Below are 20,173 nucleotides of genomic sequence, written 5' to 3' on the forward strand. Positions count from 1 at the left end.
AGACAGAGATAGAGCAAAAATAAAAATTACTCCAAAGGACTTTGCTGTCTATGAGCCTGGTCAAGATCCTCAAATTTACCTCAGCACCTTTGAAAAAGCAGCTCAGTTGTGGGGGCTACCTGAAGATAAATACATGCAGTATTTATCAAACCTGATTAAAGGGGAATTGGCTGAGGTATACCAATATTTCCCCTAAGACAGGCCCGTCACCTATGCTGAATTCAAAGAAGCAGTGTTTAAAAGATTCAGACTGGGGCCTGATTATTTTAGAAAGCTTTTCAGAAACTGCCAGATACAGACAGGGAGGTCTTTCGTGGAGCTGGGGGCAAAACTGATGGACATATTTGGGAAATGGCTGACAAGTGCAAAAGCTCAGCCTGTGGAGGAGGTGAAAAACCTCATGATATTGGATCAATTATACCATCAGTTACTACCAGAAATAAGGCTCCTGGTCAAAGACCGTTCCCCTACATCGGTGCAGGAGGCCGCAGAGAGGGCGGATCACTTTGCCTCCAACAGAACTGGCTGGGTGGGGAAAACATCAAGAGATTTTAAACCCAGACCATATAAAGCTGGCAGAAGGGATGTGGTACCACAGAGAGTGAGTCCTCCAGTAAAATCTGAAGGGCACAGGACACCCCAGAGTGGATCTGTGTACCCTAAAAGTGAGGAGAAATTATGCTACAAATGTGGTAGACCGGGGCACCTACATTTTCAATGTGAGGTTGCCAACCCCATTAGTAATCCTGCTCAGACAAGGGCAGTGAAAACAGAGCCCAAGGCTTTAGAAACAGCGAAAAAGGTTCAGTTCTGCCAGATAAACTGGACAGAAGTAACAGACCTTGATTCAAGTCTGAGAGAGGAAGTGAGTGTACACGGGGCAAATTATTGGGCATTGCTTGATACTGGTGCCGCTCAGACATTACTGAGGCCAGATTTAATAAAATCTGAGGTAATATTACCTCAGGAAACTGTGACTATCCAAGGAGTGAGGGGTCAACCAGAAAGTTTGCCTGTGGCCCTGGTGGAAATGACTTGGAGAGGCCGAGAGGGCCGATATAAAGTAGGCATTAATGCCCAGCAACAAGAACCAGTAATACTGGGAAGAGATGTAATGGGAGCCCAAGGAAAGATATATGTAGTGACCAGACAGCAAATTGGCAGAGAAAAATAAGCCATATTAAGGGGGGCTGAAACAAACAGGGTGGAATCTGTTAACCAGCCTCAGGTCACCATAGCAACCACTAGCAGGCCTGCTGAAGGAGACAGACTGCATCAGCTGGTCTCTGGGGAAGAGACAGAGCATTTCAGAGAAGAACTGAATAAGGATACCAGTTTGAATCAAATAAAGGAGCAAGCCCTGACCCAACAGATTCCTTTCACTGACAAACTGAGGAATCAAGTTGTGTGTGAGAATGGGATTTTATATAGACTGTGGATGCCTGCTGAGAGAAAGGATGAATGTGAACCAGTGAAGCAATTGATAGTACCTAGCAGATACAGAACCAGATTGCTGGAGGTAGCCCACGATGTCCCATGTGCAGGACATCTGGGAATGAAGAGGACCAAGAGGAGATTGGCAGCACACTATTATTGGCCAAACATCTCCAAAGATGTAAAACAACATTGTCTATCTTGTGGAATATGCCAAAAGGTGGGAAAAAGTGGAGTAAAGACTAAGGCACCCTTAAAGCCCCTTCCTATAATTGGACAACCCTTTTATAGAGTGGGAATAGATTTGATGGGCCCTTTTTCCAGACCCACAAGGCATGGCAAGAAATATCTAGTGGTGGTGGTGGATTTTGCCACCAGGTACCCAGACGCAGAAGCACTAAGATCTGTAGAAGCCCCTGTAGTGGCAGAGGCTTTATTAAAAATCTTTATGAGGCTGGGTTTCCCTCATGAAGTGCTGACGGATCAAGGCAGTGTATTCATGGGAGAAGTGATGCAATGTATGTGGAAATGTTGTGGTCTAAAACATCTAAAGACCACTACTTACCATCCCGCCACTAATGGGTTAACAGAGAGATTCAATGGCGTTTTGAAGGGCATGATAAGAAGCTATGTTCAAGATCACCCACAAGACTGGGATGAACGTTTGGGATGCTTCTTATTTGCATACAGAGAAGTCCCTCAAGAGTCAACAGGCTTCTCACCCTTTGAACTCATGTTCACTAGAAAAGTGAGGGGACCTTTGGAACTATTAAAAAATTCATGGGAAGGAACCCTGGGAGAGTACAAAACATCTGTAGTAGATTTTGTATTGGAATTCCGCAATAAATTAACATCAATGATGGAGGTGGTGGAAAAGAATTTGAGTCAAGCACAGGAGAAGCAACGTTACTGATATGACAGAACAGCCAGGGAACGTGTGTATGATGTGGGAGATATGGTTATGGCGTTCATACCCAGGAAACATGACAAATTACAGGCTAACTGGGAAGGACCATATACCATCAGAGAAAGGCTTGACACAGTGACGTATGTAATCACCACAGACCAATTAAACAAAAGCAAAGTGGTTCATGTAAATATGTTGAAGCCTTACCATACCAGGGATGCACAGGTGTTGCAAGTTACCTTATTCCCTGAGGGAAGTGGGCCTGAACTTCCAGATTTGGTACAGGAAAGCAAAGACAAAGGAGGGGTAGATCAAGTGGAATGGTCAGAGGAGGTGAAGGAGGAAGTAAAAGAAGAGATTCTGAGAGTTTTGAAAACCTATAGGAATCTCTTTAGCAACAAACCTGGCCGAACCAGTATAGTTATACATTCCATTGATACTGGAGATCATGCCCCAATTAGATCTATGCCGTACCGTGTGAATGGGAAAGTTTTGAATGAGATCAAAAAGGAGGTGGAAGATATGCTGGAATTAGGAGTGATCAGGGAATCCATCAGTCCCTGGGCCTCAAGTATTGTCCTGGTTCCGAAAAAAGATGGAACGACAAGGTTTTGCATTGATTATCGGCTAATCAATAAAATTACTGTCCCAGATGCGTATCCTATGCCTAGGGTAGATGCAATGTTAGAGTTATTGGGGGCAGCAACCATTATCTCTACACTAGATCTCTGTAAAGGATTTTGGCAAATGGAACTAGACGAGCAATCCAGAGCCAAAACTGCCTTCAGTACACCAGATGGGTTATATGAGTTTGTGACCTTACCCATGGGACTAAGGAACTCACCAAGTTCATTTCAGAGGCTAATCAATACTGTGTTGCGAGGCATGTCAGATTTTGCAGTGGCCTATATCGATGACGTGGCCATTTTTAGCAAGTCGGTGCCTGAGCATGTCCAACACCTGACAACAGTATTGGAGGCCTTAAGAAAAGCAGGCCTCACAATAAAAGCTAAGAAATGCCAGTTTGGACTAAAGGAAGTAATCTATTTAGGACATAAGGTGGGGAGTGGGAAAATCACCCCCTTATGGAGCAAGGTGGAGGCAATACAAGCGTGGCCGATCCCCTTAACCAAAAAACAAGTAAGGGCATTTCTGGGTGTGGCTGGATTATATAGGAAGTTTGTGAGAAATTTTGGGGAAATAGCAACCCCCTTGCATGAATTAACAAAGAAGAAGTGTTCTGAGCGTGTGGTATGGATGGATGAATGTCAGAAGGCTTTTGATCTACTGAAGCAAGCCTTGTGCCGAGGACCCATATTAATAGCACCAGACTATGAGAAACCATTCATCGTGGCTACAGATGCGTCAGACCTGGCGCTGGGAGTCGTCTTGCTACAGGAGAGAGAAGGCACCAGACATCCAGTGGCGTACCTGAGTCGCAAGCTGACGCCGAGGGAGAAAAACTATTCGTCGGTCCAGAAGGAGTGCCTAGCGGTCGTGTGGGGACTGAACAAGTTGCACCCATACGTGTGGGGACGAAGATTCACAGTGACTACGGATCATCAGGCCTTGTTATGGTTGCAGACTATGAAAAACCATAACACTATGCTGCAGAGGTGGTCCTGGGCCCTACAGGACTATAAAGTGGACTTCCAGTTCATAAAAGGCAAGGACAATGTACTGGCTGATGGACTTTCCAGGCAAGTGGATGGGACTGCAGTGACGTGACCAGACGGAGGAACAAAGAAAGACATTTTCCCCATAGAGACTTTTATTTGTTAACGCGACGTATAAATCCTGGAACAGGAATAATACTCTGCCGTTGTTTTAAGGGGGGGGGAATGTGATGTTCCTGTATTAATGTATATATGGTAAGTGTTGTTGTTTAGAAGATACATGGTAAGTGGAGTGAAAGAGGAGGGGGAGTGAATGGGCTGTAGAATGCGAGATGATTGGCTGAGTGTTTAAAATGGCTGAACGTATAAAAGGAAGAGTGAGAGTGGGGGTGGAGGAGGTGAACTGAGTGGGTTGCTTGGTAGGGGTTTAGAGAGTTGTTTGCCAGGAGAGAGTGGAGAAGGAGGGGGGTGGAGTTCGGATTAGTATTGAGTAAAACCATATGCTTATGTGCCTTAAGAAGAAATCTTGTTAATCTTGTTAGCTTTGTTATCTTTAATAAATACTTAATTTGGTTTACCAAAGGCCTGATCCTTGGCTGGGGTTTCACAGACCAGAAGGGAGGGTAAGGTAATGACCAAGGCTGAAGGGGAACTGTAACAAATGGTGGCAGCGGTGAAGAGAATAACAATACCAGTATTCAGAGTCTCTGGGAATACTAGTATTAGGACGTGACTGGTGGTTGCCTAGCAGGGGGATCTGTTGAGATCTGTGCTAGAGCGGGGAGAGAAAACATAAAATAAAGGACAGTCCGGACTGGTGGAGTCTCTGGTGGTGCCTAGTGACAGGCAGTAGCCACGCGCAGGTAGGAACCTGACAGGGAGAGCCAGGGAAGGGCGTCACATCTACCACTAAGCTATGAACCCTTTCCTAGAACAATTCCTGTCAAGGACAGCAGAGAGGGAGGGAGGGAGGGCTGCATTCCACTAAATCCTTGCACTAATTCAGTGGCATATCCCTCCTATCTTTTTTTAAAAAAATCAGTTTATATACCATCCTTCGTCAAGAGACCCTAGGGTGGTTTACAAGTATCTTCCCCCTTCAATCACTACACAATGCCCCCAAATCTGCTCTGGACCACACAATGTCCCCAAATTTGCTTTCCCCCAGAGCAGTTTTAGGGAGTGCACAGGAGGAGGAGAGGGGGAGAATATTCTGTTGAACAAGGAGAAATCCAGAATGTTTACCTCAGTGCTACTTTGAATACAAGCCATTGAAAGGTGTGTGTGTATTAAGCAGCTGGCACTCCATAATACATGGAATCATTTAGTACATTCAAAATGTGTTGGGTTTTGTGAGTCTGAAGTTTTGCAGGCCTTTCTTCTCACCATGCTACATGCCACTGTTGAAAACATAAATACTGTTTTTAAAAGCCTTCCTTTCCTACAGTATTCTTTGCTTCATATGAACTTGAGGTATGCCCACAATCCACATACCCAGGAGCTTCCTTCTTCTGTTTTACATTGTTCACATTCAGTTTCACCTTCACAAAGAAGAGGAGCCTCGGTGTGTTTGGATGGCAAGTCACATTCTGTGTATCTGCTTATTTGCATGGGGTTAATGTTATCATGCTTGCATTATCTGAATAGCATTAGTAGACTAGAGGAGCTCATAGACAGACATCAATAAAAATCTTAGAGCAGGGATAGCCAAAGTGGTGCTCTCCAGATGGACTACAACTCCCACCAGCTCCCAGCCAGCATGGCTTATAGGGATTATAGGGATTATAGAAGCTGTACTCCACAAGATCTGAAGGGCACCACATTGGATACCCCTGTCCAAGAGAGATCAAGGCTACTTGCTTCATAGGAAGTCAGTGCAACTTCCATTCATTCAGACTCCACCTTGAATCATTTAGTATATGTGGTGCCTGTGATGCGTCCTTCCCTGGCTCTCCCTGTCAGGTTCCTACCTGCGCATGGCTACTGCCTGTCACTAGGCACCACCAGGGACTCCACCAGTCCGGACCGCTCTCTCTTATGGTTTCCCTATCCGCTCTAGCACACATCTCAACAGATCCCCCTGCTAAGCAACCACCAGTAACGTCCCAATACTAGTATTCCCAGAGACTCTGAATACTGGTATTGTTACTCTCTTCACCGCTGCCACCATTTGTTACAGTTCCCCTTCAGCCTTGGTCATTACCTTACCCTCCCTTCTGGTCTGTGAAACCCCAGCCAAGGATCAGGCCTTTGGTAAACCAAATTAAGTATTTATTAAAGATAACAAAGCTAACAAGATTAACAAGATTTCTTCTTAAGGCACATAAGCATATGGTTTTACTCAATACTAATCCGAACTCCACCTCCCTCCTTCTCCATGCTCTCCTGGCAAACAACTCTCTCAAACCCCACCAAGCAATCCACTCTTTCTCTTCTCCCCCCCTAGATTCCACTCTCACTCTTCCTTTTATACATTCAGCCATTTTAAACACTCAGCCAATCATCTCGCATTCTACTGCCCATTCACTCCCCCTCTTTCACTCCACTTACCATGTATCTTCTAAAACAACAACACTTACCATATATACATTAATATAGGAACATCACAGTGCCATCAAACAGGAGGCAACATTTTATATGGCTATGGTTTTGTAAGCCTCAGCCGATTCTGTATTAAATTATAACTTTTTTCTGATTGTATCTATAGACAATTCCGCATTATGGTGTACATTTCCCTTTCCACTCTCTTCTCATTTCAGAAAACAAGGCAATGTTTAGGGTGTAGTGTAACCAGCACAGAACCTACATAAAGCATGTCACATTTGGAAACAATGGTTTGTTTTTAGATGCCAATTATGTTAACATTTTTTGTTTTACTTCCCAACTTTATGCCATCATTTAGGTGTCGGTAAAGGTTTCCTTCACTGAAGTGATTCTGCTTCGTGTTTTGGGATAAAATTGTTTATTTACATAAGTTGAGTATGTCTAAAGAAAACACAGCTTCTTTAAATTCAACTGCAAATCATATTTATGTATCTATCTTTCATATCAAGTGAAAATTGAAAGAATATGAACTGAAATGAGATTTAAAAAATACACCAGGGACTTCTTCAATGAGGAGATGATAAGTACATAAGAACTGTAAAGAACATGAACCAAATGCCTAAATATGTGATTCTAATCTCATTTTAAATTTATTTTATAGATTCCAGAGAAATGAGAAGCTTCAGCTTAACACAGTTTACATCCTCAGTCTTCATTTGCAGATTCTTTGTAAATTAGATAACAATAAAGAAACCAAGAAACATATGCAAAATCATTTGGTGCAGTGGGAGTAAAGTGCTGGCAGTGCTCCCAACAAGAATAATTTTGGTGTTTTGTGTTTAAAGTTTCATAGGCAGTAAACAGATCGCTATTGTTTTGAATGTATTTCTTCTTCTTCTGCATTGAATTTGATTTAATTTTTTTGGCCAGACTTCAAAATATGACAAACTAAGGCCATAGTTAAGAAATGTAAAGTTCTCATTGAAAGCAGAAATAGACATCTAGAGGTGGGCAAATCTGTCAGTTTTGGTTCCCCTCTCTTTCTCACTTTCTGACTCTTAAATTCAGTTCTCCATATTTCCTCATCAGTTTGTGAACTTCTTTGGGGAAAAAGTCCTCATGAGAATTCATCAGCATTTTATTTATTTATTATTTAATTTATATCCCACCCTTCCTCCCAGGAGGAACCCAGGGAGGCAAACAAAAGCAGTAAAAACACTTTAAAACATCATAAAAACAGACCTTAGGATACATTAAAACAAAACAACTGTAAAAACATTGCTTAAAAAAGCTTTAAAAACATCTTAAATAAAAAGGGTTAAAAATATTTAGAAAAAAAAGTTTTTTAAAAAATTAAAAGCAATTCCAACACAGATGCAGACTGGGATAGGCCTTAACTTAAAAGGCTTGTTGAAAGAGGAAAGCCTTCAATAGGCTCTGAAAAGATAACAGAGATGGTGCCTGTCTAATATTTAAGGGGAGGGAATTCCACAGGGCAGGTGCTGCCACACTAAAGGTCGGTTTCCTATGTTGTGCAGAACAGACCTCCTGATAAGATAGTATCTGCAGGAGGCCCTCACCTGCAGAGCACAGTGATTGACTGGGTATATAAGGTGTAAGATGGTCTTTCAGAGTATCCTGGTCCCAAGCTGTATAGGGCTTTGTACACCAAAACTAGAACCTTGAACTTGGCCCAGTAGCAAATGGGCAGCCAGTGGAATTATTTCAGCAGGGGGGTGACATATTGGCGATACCCTGCCCCAGTGAGCAGTCTCACTGCCACATTTTGCACCAGTTGCAACTTCCGGACCAACCTCAAGGGCAGCCGCACATAGAGCACATTACAGTAATCCAGCCTGGAGGTTACCAGTGCATGGACAACAGTAGTCAGGCTATCCTGGTCCAGAAATGGCCCCAGCTGTCTTATCAGCTGAAGCTGGTAAAAGGCACTCCTAGCTACGGACGTCACCTGGGCCTCTAGCGACAAAGATGGATTTTAGTGTAAATTTCTCCTAATATACAGATGTTTTGCCTAATTTTGCCTAATATACACTATTGCAAATGTTCCCTAATATAATGATTTTTGATATGTTATTTTCAGTAAAATATGCATGTTTATGCACAGTTTACTCCAATATATGCATTTTGGTACACATTACGTGGCTGGAGAAATGCATTGCCAAATTCAGAAAAGTGTGACTTTGAAAGGATGGCTATATTTCGCATCTCATATTTTTTCAGAAAATGCCAATTAAGAAGAGTTATCTTTAAAGACAAAACTGAATTGAATTTCTCCCCCATACCTATAGCAGAGCTTGGAAAAGTTACTTTTTTGAACTACAACTCCCATCAGCCCAATCCAGTGGCCATGCTGGCTGGGGCTGATGGGAGTTGTAGTTCAAAAAAGTAACTTTTCCAAGCTCTGACCTATAGACATTACACCTAGATTTCCCCCATCTGTGTGTCTCTTTCCCTTTCTTCCTCATAATATCTATCTTAGTCTGCAATCCTATGCCTACTTATGTGGAAGTAAACCCGAGTGAACTTGGTGGGACTTACTTCTCAGATGACATGAATAGGATCGTGCTGTTCTCACCTGTGGCACGACATATTCACACTGTGTATTGTCTCACTCCTGCATTGTCACCTTGGGTGCCAGTAATGAGGGTGAGGGGACACAGTATGACATCATGCCACCACATGTTGTGTTAAACTAGAGGTTAGGAGGAAGGGAAAAGAAAGAAGCATGGAGTGGTGGCAGCTCTGTGTCTTTAATCACATTTGTTTCCACCCTTAAATCAGCAGAACTGAAGGCTGCAAACTGAAACACAAAACTCGCACTGAAAATCCTTATTTCCAAGTAAACTTGTGTAGGATTGCCCTGTAAGTTTTTATGTCATTAATCCATCTTTGTCCATATTCACAGTGTGTATATTCAGTCTTTTATTACTGTGAAATACTGAGCAGGCAACAATATTGTATGTCCTATACCAGAGCTTGGAAAAGTTACTTTTTTAAACTACAACTCCCATCAGCCCCAGCCAGCATGGCCACTGGAGTGGGCTGATGGGAGTTGTAGTCCAAAAAAGTAACTTTTCCAAGCTCTGTCCTATACATTCGGGTATGGGTGGGAAACCTGTGGTGTGCAAAAGTTATTTGACTACAGCTCCCATCATCCATGACTATTGGCCATGCTGGCTGCGGCCGACGGGAGTTGGAGACCAAGAACATCTGGAGGGCTACAGTTTCCCCTGCTATATGTCTGGGATTCCAAGAACCATACAGCTAATGCCATGTGTCCAAGGAAGCATTAGTCTTCAGTTTCTTGAAATGCAGCTCTCCATCCCCAGTGTTGCCTAGCAAATGTCTTTTGAAACTGAATCAATGTTCCACATAAGCAGGTTGTGATAGGATTTGAAGTTCTGTGGATCAAAGACAAGAAGTCAGATATTCTGCTGGGCATGCCATGTCCTTGGTTATGCCTAAAGCAGTTCATTGATCTTTCACCACATAGTCGTTGTCGTTGTTGCTGTCGCCGTCGTCATCATCATCATCATCACCATCATCATTTTATTTGTTTAGCAATATGCCATTACAAACAGATCATTCAAAGCTGAGACAGATTTAGCTCTTAAATTCCTAGCTGCCAGTGCAATAAGGAAACACGCATTGCGATATAATTTTCCTTGTCCGATGGCAAAACACACACACTCACTTGGTGAAATAATTTTTTTCCTACCACTAAATTCAGACAGATATTTCTCACAAGGATCTTGACACTGGGTGACATAATGAATGACATCCTCTATAGCAAAACAGACAAAACTGGTGTTCTAAGGGAAGTTTTTTATAACGATCATCAAGAAAGGCAGAAGGCATGACATTAAACCTTAGCTCAGTAAAAGCTATTCTACATGGAGCTAAAGTAATTAGCTCTAAGTAATTAGCTTTCTGGTGATCTGTTTTAAAGCATGGGTACAGCCTGGAAAATCTCAAAACAATGGATAGTTAGCATATCAGTTAAAGAAGCTCTCCTGTACACAACCTGCTTTAACTATATTTTAAACAATAACTGAATCTCAGTCAGCTCACTATCAAATTCTCTAGCAAGTGTATGTAAAGCAGCAACTCGCTTTTGGACATTTAAGGGCGAACCATAAGCTATGGAGACCAGACAGGAGGGTGGCAAAGCTAATATTCTGTTGTGAAAATTTAGGTGTTGAACCTGTATTCTGGTCTGGATGGAAGGCCAACCCACTTCTGCACAAATATGCGCACCAGAAGTACCAACAGGTAAGCCCAAAACTTTCTTTAAAAAAAAGCTTTAAACCTTCTCCAGCTCATGAATTAATGAGTGACTAAGACCCCAAAACTCTACACCATATAGCATAGAAGGGACAACCTTCGCCAAAAAAATTTTTAGGGCTGGAACAACCAATTTCCCACCCTTAGTGTAAAAGAATTTCAAATAGCACCAGCAAGATGTCTTGCTTTAGCAGCAATAGCGTCCATGTGAGCCTTCCAAAAGGAGTTTTCTGCAAAATGAACTCCTAAATAGCAAAATGATTTAGTCTGTTGGATAGGATTATTAAAAAATTGTCCAATTGAACATAGGAGATCTCTTACCAAATAGAACCACTTCAGTTTTTGAGAAATTGATATCAAACTATTCCTGCTGACAATTTTTAGCCAACAAATCCATCTGCTTGTTCAGGCCACCCCTTGTCATGGATAATATAACCATGTCATCTGCATATAAGAGAATACTGACCTTCCTATTTCCTACAGCTGGAGGACATGCATCCAAATTCCCAAGCAATTTGACTAGATCATTTATATAAAGGCTAAAAAGGAGGCGGCCCAGAACACATCCCTGTTTGACACCCTTCTTAATTGGGATAGGGTCAGATAAAAGACAGTCCTGCCAACTCTAGTTTTAGCTATAGTATCTAGATGCAAACTTTGGAGCCACATCAACAGCCTGGGATCTATATCAAAAGCATGCAGTTTGTTCCACAAGCAATTTCTATCAATTGAGTCAAAAGCCGATGAGAGGTCAACAAACACTGCATAGAGTCTTGAATTGTTTTTAAAGGTTTTCTCAATAAGATGGAACAAAGTATAGCAATGATCAATGGTGGAGTAAGAGTTCCTAAAACCAGCTTGCTCTTCACATAAAATAGAATTGGAAGAGACCTGTAGCTGCTAAGTAAAAAGGAAGCATATATTTTAGAAGGGATACCCAGCAGACTAATTGGTCTGTAATTCTGGAAAAGAGAATCATTACCCTTTTTGAAAATAGGATAAACTACAGAAAGTTTCCAACCTGGAGGGATTAGACCAGTCAAATTAATCTCAGTAAACAATTTAGCAAGAACAGGGGCCCACCAGTTAGGAAATGATTTAAAAAGTTATAGTGGCAAAAAATCTTCACCCAGGGCTTTATTGAGCTTAATCAAATCAATCAAGGATTTAACTGTGTAAGGGGTTACTGGGTCCCAATCAGGGAGAGCTCTATGATCTACAAAAGGGGAGGAAGCTGATAAAGAGTTATATAATTTAGTAAAATAATTGGTCTAGTCATCGACTGGAATTTGAGCCTCAATAATCCCTCTTGCCTCAGTCAGGCCATGTGCAACAATATCCCAGAACTTATGCTCGTTGTTTTCTATAGCAGCTTGGCCCAAGGCCTCCCATTGAGTTCTGTTGTGTTCATGCTTTTTTGAATCTATGAGGTGTTTGAAAATGATCTAAATTCAATAAGTTGTTTGGTAGCTACTTCTGTTTTCAATTTTAGGTGTCGCCTAGAGAGTTTAGCCAAAGTTCTCTTAGCACTCTGACAATCCTTATCAAACCATGAGGAGAATGACTTGAAATTCTGGTATGGCATACAAGATGACATTAAAAAAGGTTTAGGTAGTCTACAGTCTGTTGGTACATACTTAAGGGAATGTATTCTCCCAAAAGGCAATGAAAATGAAATGATAACAACTCCTTGGCTTTCAAAAGATTAGTCAAAGACTGAGAGAGAGACTGAGACCACCTCAGTCTTCTAGACCCCAGAACCTTTCCATTCCAATTATGATGGGGAGCTGACTGAGGACCAGCAATGTTAAAATCTAAGTATAAGGGGATAATGGTTACTTTCTGTGAGGTCTAGAATATCCTTATCTTTTATAGTGACAAGGAGAGAAGGGCTAACAATAAAATAATCAATAGTGCTCTCCCCAAGTTACTACCGTAATTAAAATTGCCTCTAAACTTGTCCCCCAAACTGCCATTAATTATAACAAGGTTATGCTTGTAAATAAGCTTAAGCAGATGCTTCCCACAATGATTGAGGCACCTATCCCTAGAGAGATGTCCCAAAGAGAAAAACATCTTTGCAATCCATCTGTCCTGGTAATGGAAACTTAATGGAACCATTCCCAATCCTGGCATTCAGATCACCCATGATAAAAAGGCTTGTTGTAGGGTGATTGAAGCTAATGAAGCTCAAGAGATTACCAAACTGAGCCCACAGATCTAAAGAGTTAGGTAAGTTGGAAGGAGGAAAATAAGTATTAAGACAGATGAAAGTTTGTCCTGTTGGGAAGTTCTATCAAGACTGGAAGAAAGGCATCTCTACAGTAGAAGCCAGGTAATACTGATATAGAACCTCTGATGTCAACAGAGATCAAAGTAGCTAGCCCACCTATACCTCGTCCAAAATTGTGTTTCTTAATGGCAGGATAGAAAAAGGATCTATAGCCATGAACCTGGGGAAAACTCTCCAATAACCATGTCTCCTAAACAAATTATTTTAAATTTAGTTTAAAAGGTTAAAAAATCAGTATCATTGCACTTACTGTGCCAGCCTGCTACATTCCAAGATACAAGGTTTAGTCATGGGCAGGAAACAATACAATCAAGAGTCTGCTCTGAGTAAAAAAATAAATAAAATGCAACAGTTGTCCTTTGGCAACTCCAAAGAATGTGAGTCAGGTATAGCTGGGTTAACAGCCCCACCAGGATTGGGTGAACCAAATTCGTGTGGTTCCACATACTGCATAGCCATCCAATTTCTAGTAACTGGAGAATTCAAAGGTTTCGTAGCCCAATAACACATAGTCACTAAACCCTCCATCCAAGGAAGCAAGAGGCATTGTCAGATTTCAGAACACACTCAGGCTAGAAAGGACATTAGAGGGTGTGGCTGGGAAGCAGATGTGGCCTGAACACAGTCCCATGGGCCACATAAAGAGGGTTGGAGGGCCATATTTGGCCCCCGGGCCTGATATTCCACACCCCTGCTCTAGAGCAGCTGGGGGGGGGAGCATGAGAGACTGCAACCATGGATGGAAAGTGTGGCGGAGAGGCCAGACTGGGACCTGGGAGACCAGGATTCAAATCCCCAATCAGCCATGAAGCTCCCTGGGTCACCTTGGGTCAGATACTGTGTCTCAGCCTAACCTACCTCGCAGGGTTATTGTGAGGATGGAATCAGGAGGGGAGTGAACCATGTTTGTATGCCACCTTGATCTCCTTGGAGAAAAGGTGGGATGTAAATGTAATAATAAATAAACAATAAACTCACCTGTGCACATGCAGAAATGCTTTCCACCCATTCCAAGGAATCTTATTTTGCAGTTTCCATGACATGGTTAAGCTCATTTCAAAGTCCCTTTATCCTATGAAGATTGAGAGAGAAAAATATCTAATGTTGTGTTTTCTGTCTCAAACACAAACAAAAACCCTCAGCAAATTCATGGAAGATTGGCCTATCCTCCAAAGTTGTAGCAAATATCTTCAGGATCTTCAGGTTCAGAGGCAGGATAACTGATTACCAATATCGCCATTGTGCCTTGCCTATGGTGATGAACTTATTGGGGCATTTGTCTGTTCCTAAAAGGGAGCTCTTCTGTTCATAAGAAAATGACTGCAAAAATTGGTGCAATGTTTCAGCAACTTCAGATGTTACACAGAAGCGAGTGGAAAGGAGACTTCAGTGATTCACATTTCCTTTTTTTGTTGTTTTTGCACTTCCTGTGTATCATCCAAAGGAGGAAATCACAAATCTTTCCAGCAGAGAGATACATGAGTTCCAGATGTGCCCAGAATACATGAATCTCACCATGGGGAAGATGTGTGATTTCCTGCTTCAGGCATTACACAGGAAGCAGGAAAAAAGGAAGTGCTAGGAACATATGCTTCCTTACCTTCCACCTCTCCATAATGCCCAAAGCTGCCCTTGATCTAAGCATTTGAAATGCTATGACCCAGCTCCATGTGTGGCATTGGACACATGAACAACTGTTGGCCAGAACCACACAGCTAATTCCACATGTTCAAGGAAGCTTCAATCTTCAGGTGTTTTTTTTTTTTTTAAAAAGGCCCTACTATGTAATGGCATGGAATATTTTCATTTGCTTTTTACATACCCTTGTGTTTAATTTTTTAAAAAATATGCCAAATTAGGAAATGTAAATTAAGTTCAATGATTGTGAACTGCATGTAAGAACCTTTCATCTTCTTATTTTTTCCTGATCCAAAGGATGTTCACCTACACCTTTCTAAAATACCAGTTCTATGAGCCTGATGGTAAGACTCTCAGGGTTTGTTGTTAGATTCAGAATATATTACATAAAACATGTGTTCTGATTTTTGCTGATCATGTTATACCAGAGGGGAGGAAATGCAATTAAAACAAAAATGACACACTAACTGGTATTTCTAAAGGCAGTTTTTTCCCCTGGAATTTAAATGGTGACCTCAGTGGAAACCATAAATATGAAATTCATATGTGTTTCGCTTCCTGAATATAATTACCTATCATAAGGTCCATAGTTTAAATGAAATTCTTTATGAAGCAAGAAATGGTAAAATAGCATGAGTTGGCTGGCTGCCCTACAGGATGCATAAAGCAAAGATATGTTTTCTAATTTTAAAGAGAAGTAGAATCATGTAGTACATGTTTGATGTGGTAATCCTATCAGAATGTTTGTTTTTATTAAATTTTCTTCATTGAATGCTTCCTATTCCCGCTGCATAGAAAAAGACACAGAGTTCCATATGAACTTAATAGATATGTGAATAATCAGCATAATCTTCTAGAATCTTCCTTTTCACTTAATTCCTTGGCAATGACATTCTTCAGTTGGCAGAAAGCCTGTGTAAACAAGCTCTGTGGGCGTCAGTCATGATGTGGCTGTTGCAAAGAAATGGAACTGATCTTGGGATTCCAGGAGACCCCACTTCTCTCAGTTGTTTCAAGTCCTGCTTGATGAAACACTTTTTTTGCTGTCAGTCCCCAGCTGGTCTTAATACTGCTTTCTGAGATGGGAATGAGATAGTGGAATTTGGTAGAGATCTCTCATTTTATTTGACACCTGCCCACAGGAAGGAGGCTCTGCTTCCCTTGGGTGGGAGCATCAGGATTGGGATAGTTGCACTGTGTTCCCTTCCATCAAAGCTGACCCTTTCTGTAGAAGAGACCTATAGTTTTAAAAATGTGATAGAAGTAGAGGTGCCGTTGAGCTCAGGGATACTAGATTCTTCCTTCCGCCCACCTTTGGCAAAACTGGGGTCATTTCAGATCACACACAAGATCCCTCTGATCACAAATGATCAGGTTCAGGCCAACTTTCAGAGCTTCCCACCTCACTTTGCAGGATTCGTAGCATCAATTTGACCTTCTTAGCCACCTTGCAGACTTTGCTTTATGGAAGCGACAGCTAGGAGGCTGTGAACTTCATCATGGAAGATTAATTTCCTTGCAAATGCTTGGAGTGCCTGGGAAATTAGGGTCTCATAGGAACTATTTCTCCTCACCTTATTTGCTTCTTTTGGATGCTTGGAACATCTGGGAAATTAAAGCCTCATGGCAACTATTTCTTACCAACTTCCCCAGAAATATTGCACATGCATGGAAGCATTAAAGGTCTCTGTGGCTCCTGGCATGCATTGGGCCCTTCAGGCAGTCTTTTCTGCCTTTCTGCAAAGGGTGGGAAGGGCTTGATTCACTGGGTGAAGACCACAATAGGAACCAATACCTACAAGTCTCCTAAGGGACAATGATGAGGTAGTTGCCATGTGCTAGGACTGTCAAGTCTCTGATTAGGCATGACAGAACCCAAGGACTTAATTCCAAGTCAGGGTTAATATTCACTCATCCAGAGGACATCCAAGAAATTTGTCCTATAATTCTAAATTAAGTTATAGAATGGATTATAGGGAGTCCATTTCTAAATAGAACTTCTTATATGGAATGTAGAAGGCCCAAACTTACTTGTGTGATTATTAGGTGCTGCTGGCCCATGTTCTCCTGGCATATGTCTTGTGATGTGTAGATGGAGGGAAAAACCCCACAAGGCATAGTATTAACATTTTCTTGTCAAACTTGCTCCATTTCATTGGCCATGATGGTGAAACATAAATACAATGGTGCCATTTCATGCCATTGTTTCAACCACACATACCCTGGGAGACACCTACATGTCATATGGTTGAACCTGAGTTCATCAAACACACCAGTATCTATAAACTCAAATGCAAGTTTGAAAAATAAAACACCTAAAACAAAAATAGGTGGTTCAGAAATCAGAACAATCCATTACAGAAATAGCAATGAAATGATTGATCAGGGGAAAAATACATACTGGGAAATGGAAAGAACTATGTTACATATCAAGCCAGAGAGAGAGAGAGAGAGAGAGAGAGAGAGAGAGAGATTTGCAACATCATTGGTACAAAGCATGAGTATCAAGGCTCAGAAAGAGACTATTAATGCAGAAGAGAGAAGTATGCTGAGATCATTGCAATATTTTTTGATGTTGACGCTGACATTGATGCATCCATTCATCATGCCCCTCTAGCTGCTGTCTCTACAATTTTAATAGAAAAGTCCCTGTGTTTATAGCTGTACCCATGATGTAGGCCTCTTTTTCAAGACCAGGAACAAGGCACGGGGGTGGGGACTGAACAGAGTGTGAAAAGGAGCTTTGGGTCTATCCAATTTCCTGACAGAAAGGAAGACTGCAACACATGTAGAGCTGTCATCACATAGGGCCCTCTCTCATTAATGCTGAATGTATGACTGCCAGAGAGGGGTGGGAGGGGTGGCTAGTGGGTGTGTCAACATTTGGGAGCCTGGCCAGCAAGTGAAATCCTCATACATTCCGTGAACATGTGAGAAGGATCATGTGTATAGCCTCTTTGTTAAATTGATTTCTTTTAAGTTTAAACATTTTATTGTTAAATTTATTAAGTTTTAAAAATAATTATAACAAAAGCAAACTACAATGAGATATAGAAACCCATCTGATAAGCACAATACACAAAAACCAATTCCACAGGAAGAGTCTGTTTACAGTAACGTGAGACAATAACTAAGGGGAGTACATACACAAATATAGAACTGTATTTCTTTGGGAGGTAACGAGACATCATATGCCTATCCATACAGGATATGAAGGGCCACCAAATAGCAGCCGTATGGATTGCTTCGCCCCTGATTATTTTAAAGTTCATGAGTTAACTTTTCCATTGTAAGTATATGCAGAGCCTTTTTGATACCACACATCCATTGTGTAATATGAAACACCCTTCCATCCCTGAGCTATTCTTAACCAGGCTGCTACCAGTAAAAAAACAACTAAAGGTTTGAATCAGCATTTTCATTACAAAACATAGACAGTAAATCTTCCAATTATAGAGCTAATTTCCCCCAGTACTTTGTCCCAAAATACTGATACCCACCCCTATTCCCAAAACATATGCCAGTAAGTTCCTTTATCTGGGCATCCATGCCAACAACATGGTGACCTTGAGCCCATTATATCTGCTAAATATGCTGGGGTATCAAACTACCTGAATGATCCAGAATGATCAAGGGGATAGAGCGATTCCCTTATGAGGAAAGGTTGCAGCATTTGGGGCTTTTTAGTTTAGAGAAAAAGCGGGTCAGGGGAGACATGATAGAAGTGTATAAAATTATGCATGGCATTGAGAAAGTGGATAGAGAAAAGTTCTTCTCCCCCTCTCATAATACTAGAACTTGTGGACATTCAAAGAAGCTGAATGTTGGAAGATTCAGGACAGACAAAAGGAAGTACTTCTTTACTCAGCGCATAGTTAAACTATGGAATTTGCTCCCACAAGATGCAGTAATGGCCACCAGCTTGGATGGCTTTAAAAGAAGATTAGACAAATTCATGGAGAACAGGGCTATCAATGGCTACTAGCCATGATGGCTGTGCTCTGCCACCCTAGTCAGAGGCAGCATGCTATGGAATTTGCTCCCACAAGATGCAGTAATGGCCACCAGCTTGGATGGCTTTAAAAGAAGATTAGACAAATTCATGGAGGACAATGGCTACTAGCCATGATGGCTGTGCTCTGCCACCCTAGTCAGAGGCAGCATGCTTCTGAAAACCAGTTGCCGGAAGCCTCAGGAGGGGAGAGTGTTCTTGCACTCGGGTCCTGCTTGCGGGCTTCCCCCGGGCACCTGGTTGGCCACTGTGAGAACAGGATGCTGGATTAGATTGGCCACTGGCCTGATCCAGCAGTTTCTTCTTATGTTCTTATGTACCTATGGATTACTTTTAAAGAATTCTCCTTTATATAAGCAGATACTGAGGAGAAGGGCCTGGTAGACCATGCCTTGACCCATAATGCAGGGTCAAGTTACTCCCCTAGGCCCCCCTCCCACACCACCTTTAAAAGAAAGAAAACATTTCCTTGACAATAATTGATATAATGAAGAGACCAACCCCCTCCCTCCCCCTCCCTCATCCACCAATTGCTCAAACTGTGATAATGGACTGTTACTTTGGGCTGTAATCATTTGCTCTTTGAGAAACAAGGCTATTTGTCTAATTCAAAGCCAATCCAGCCCTGCCCTTTGAAGCCTCTCAGCAAGTTGGTTTTCTGACATAGGTGTCCCTTGAAGAAGAAAAAATCCTGCATCCTAACCAGCCTCTGCTCTCCCAGGATAGAGTATAACCCATCCCTGTCATGAGAGAACAATTGGGGGTGTAAGACAATTGGAAAATGTGCTGGTGGACGGGAAAGAAGTTTATTTGACTATCTATACCAAACTGCAAAAATGCAGTGAGTGAAAGGATTAGGCAATTGTTTCCATTGTGGTCTCTTAGATCTGAATACAATGACAATGGGGGTGGGGGACAACATAATCTATTACATATTGTTTGTGGTCAGAAAGCAACAATTGTATTTGCTGGATTGATTTTCGTTCCAGACATGAGACAAAAAAGCAAACATCAACAATTTCCACTCCAGTTTCAGTTTTTGTTGTAAGTCTCCAGCATCCCTACCTAGGAGTAAACCTCATTAAACCTCATTAAACTCAACGATGCTTACTTCTCAAATGACCTGCATAGACTTGCACCGTAACACAGTACACAGTATGCACACTTACCTGGAAGTAAGCACTGAAAACAGTAAGACTTACTTCTGAGAAGATAGGATTGCACTGTCAGAAAAGATTGCATTGTCAAGAAAAATTAGCAGAGCAGAACATAAGATTAGTTGTCCAAAACAGGAATTTGTAGGCCTGAATATTTCATAGGAACAGGTAAAAGAGATTGAAAAGCCATTCTCAATCACTTGGGTGACCAACTAATTTAATATTTAGAAATCATATGATATTGCATAATGAAGAACTGATTAGTTA

Source organism: Rhineura floridana, chromosome 5 (assembly GCF_030035675.1).
Source record: "Rhineura floridana isolate rRhiFlo1 chromosome 5, rRhiFlo1.hap2, whole genome shotgun sequence".
NCBI classification, from domain to species: domain Eukaryota; kingdom Metazoa; phylum Chordata; class Lepidosauria; order Squamata; family Rhineuridae; genus Rhineura; species Rhineura floridana.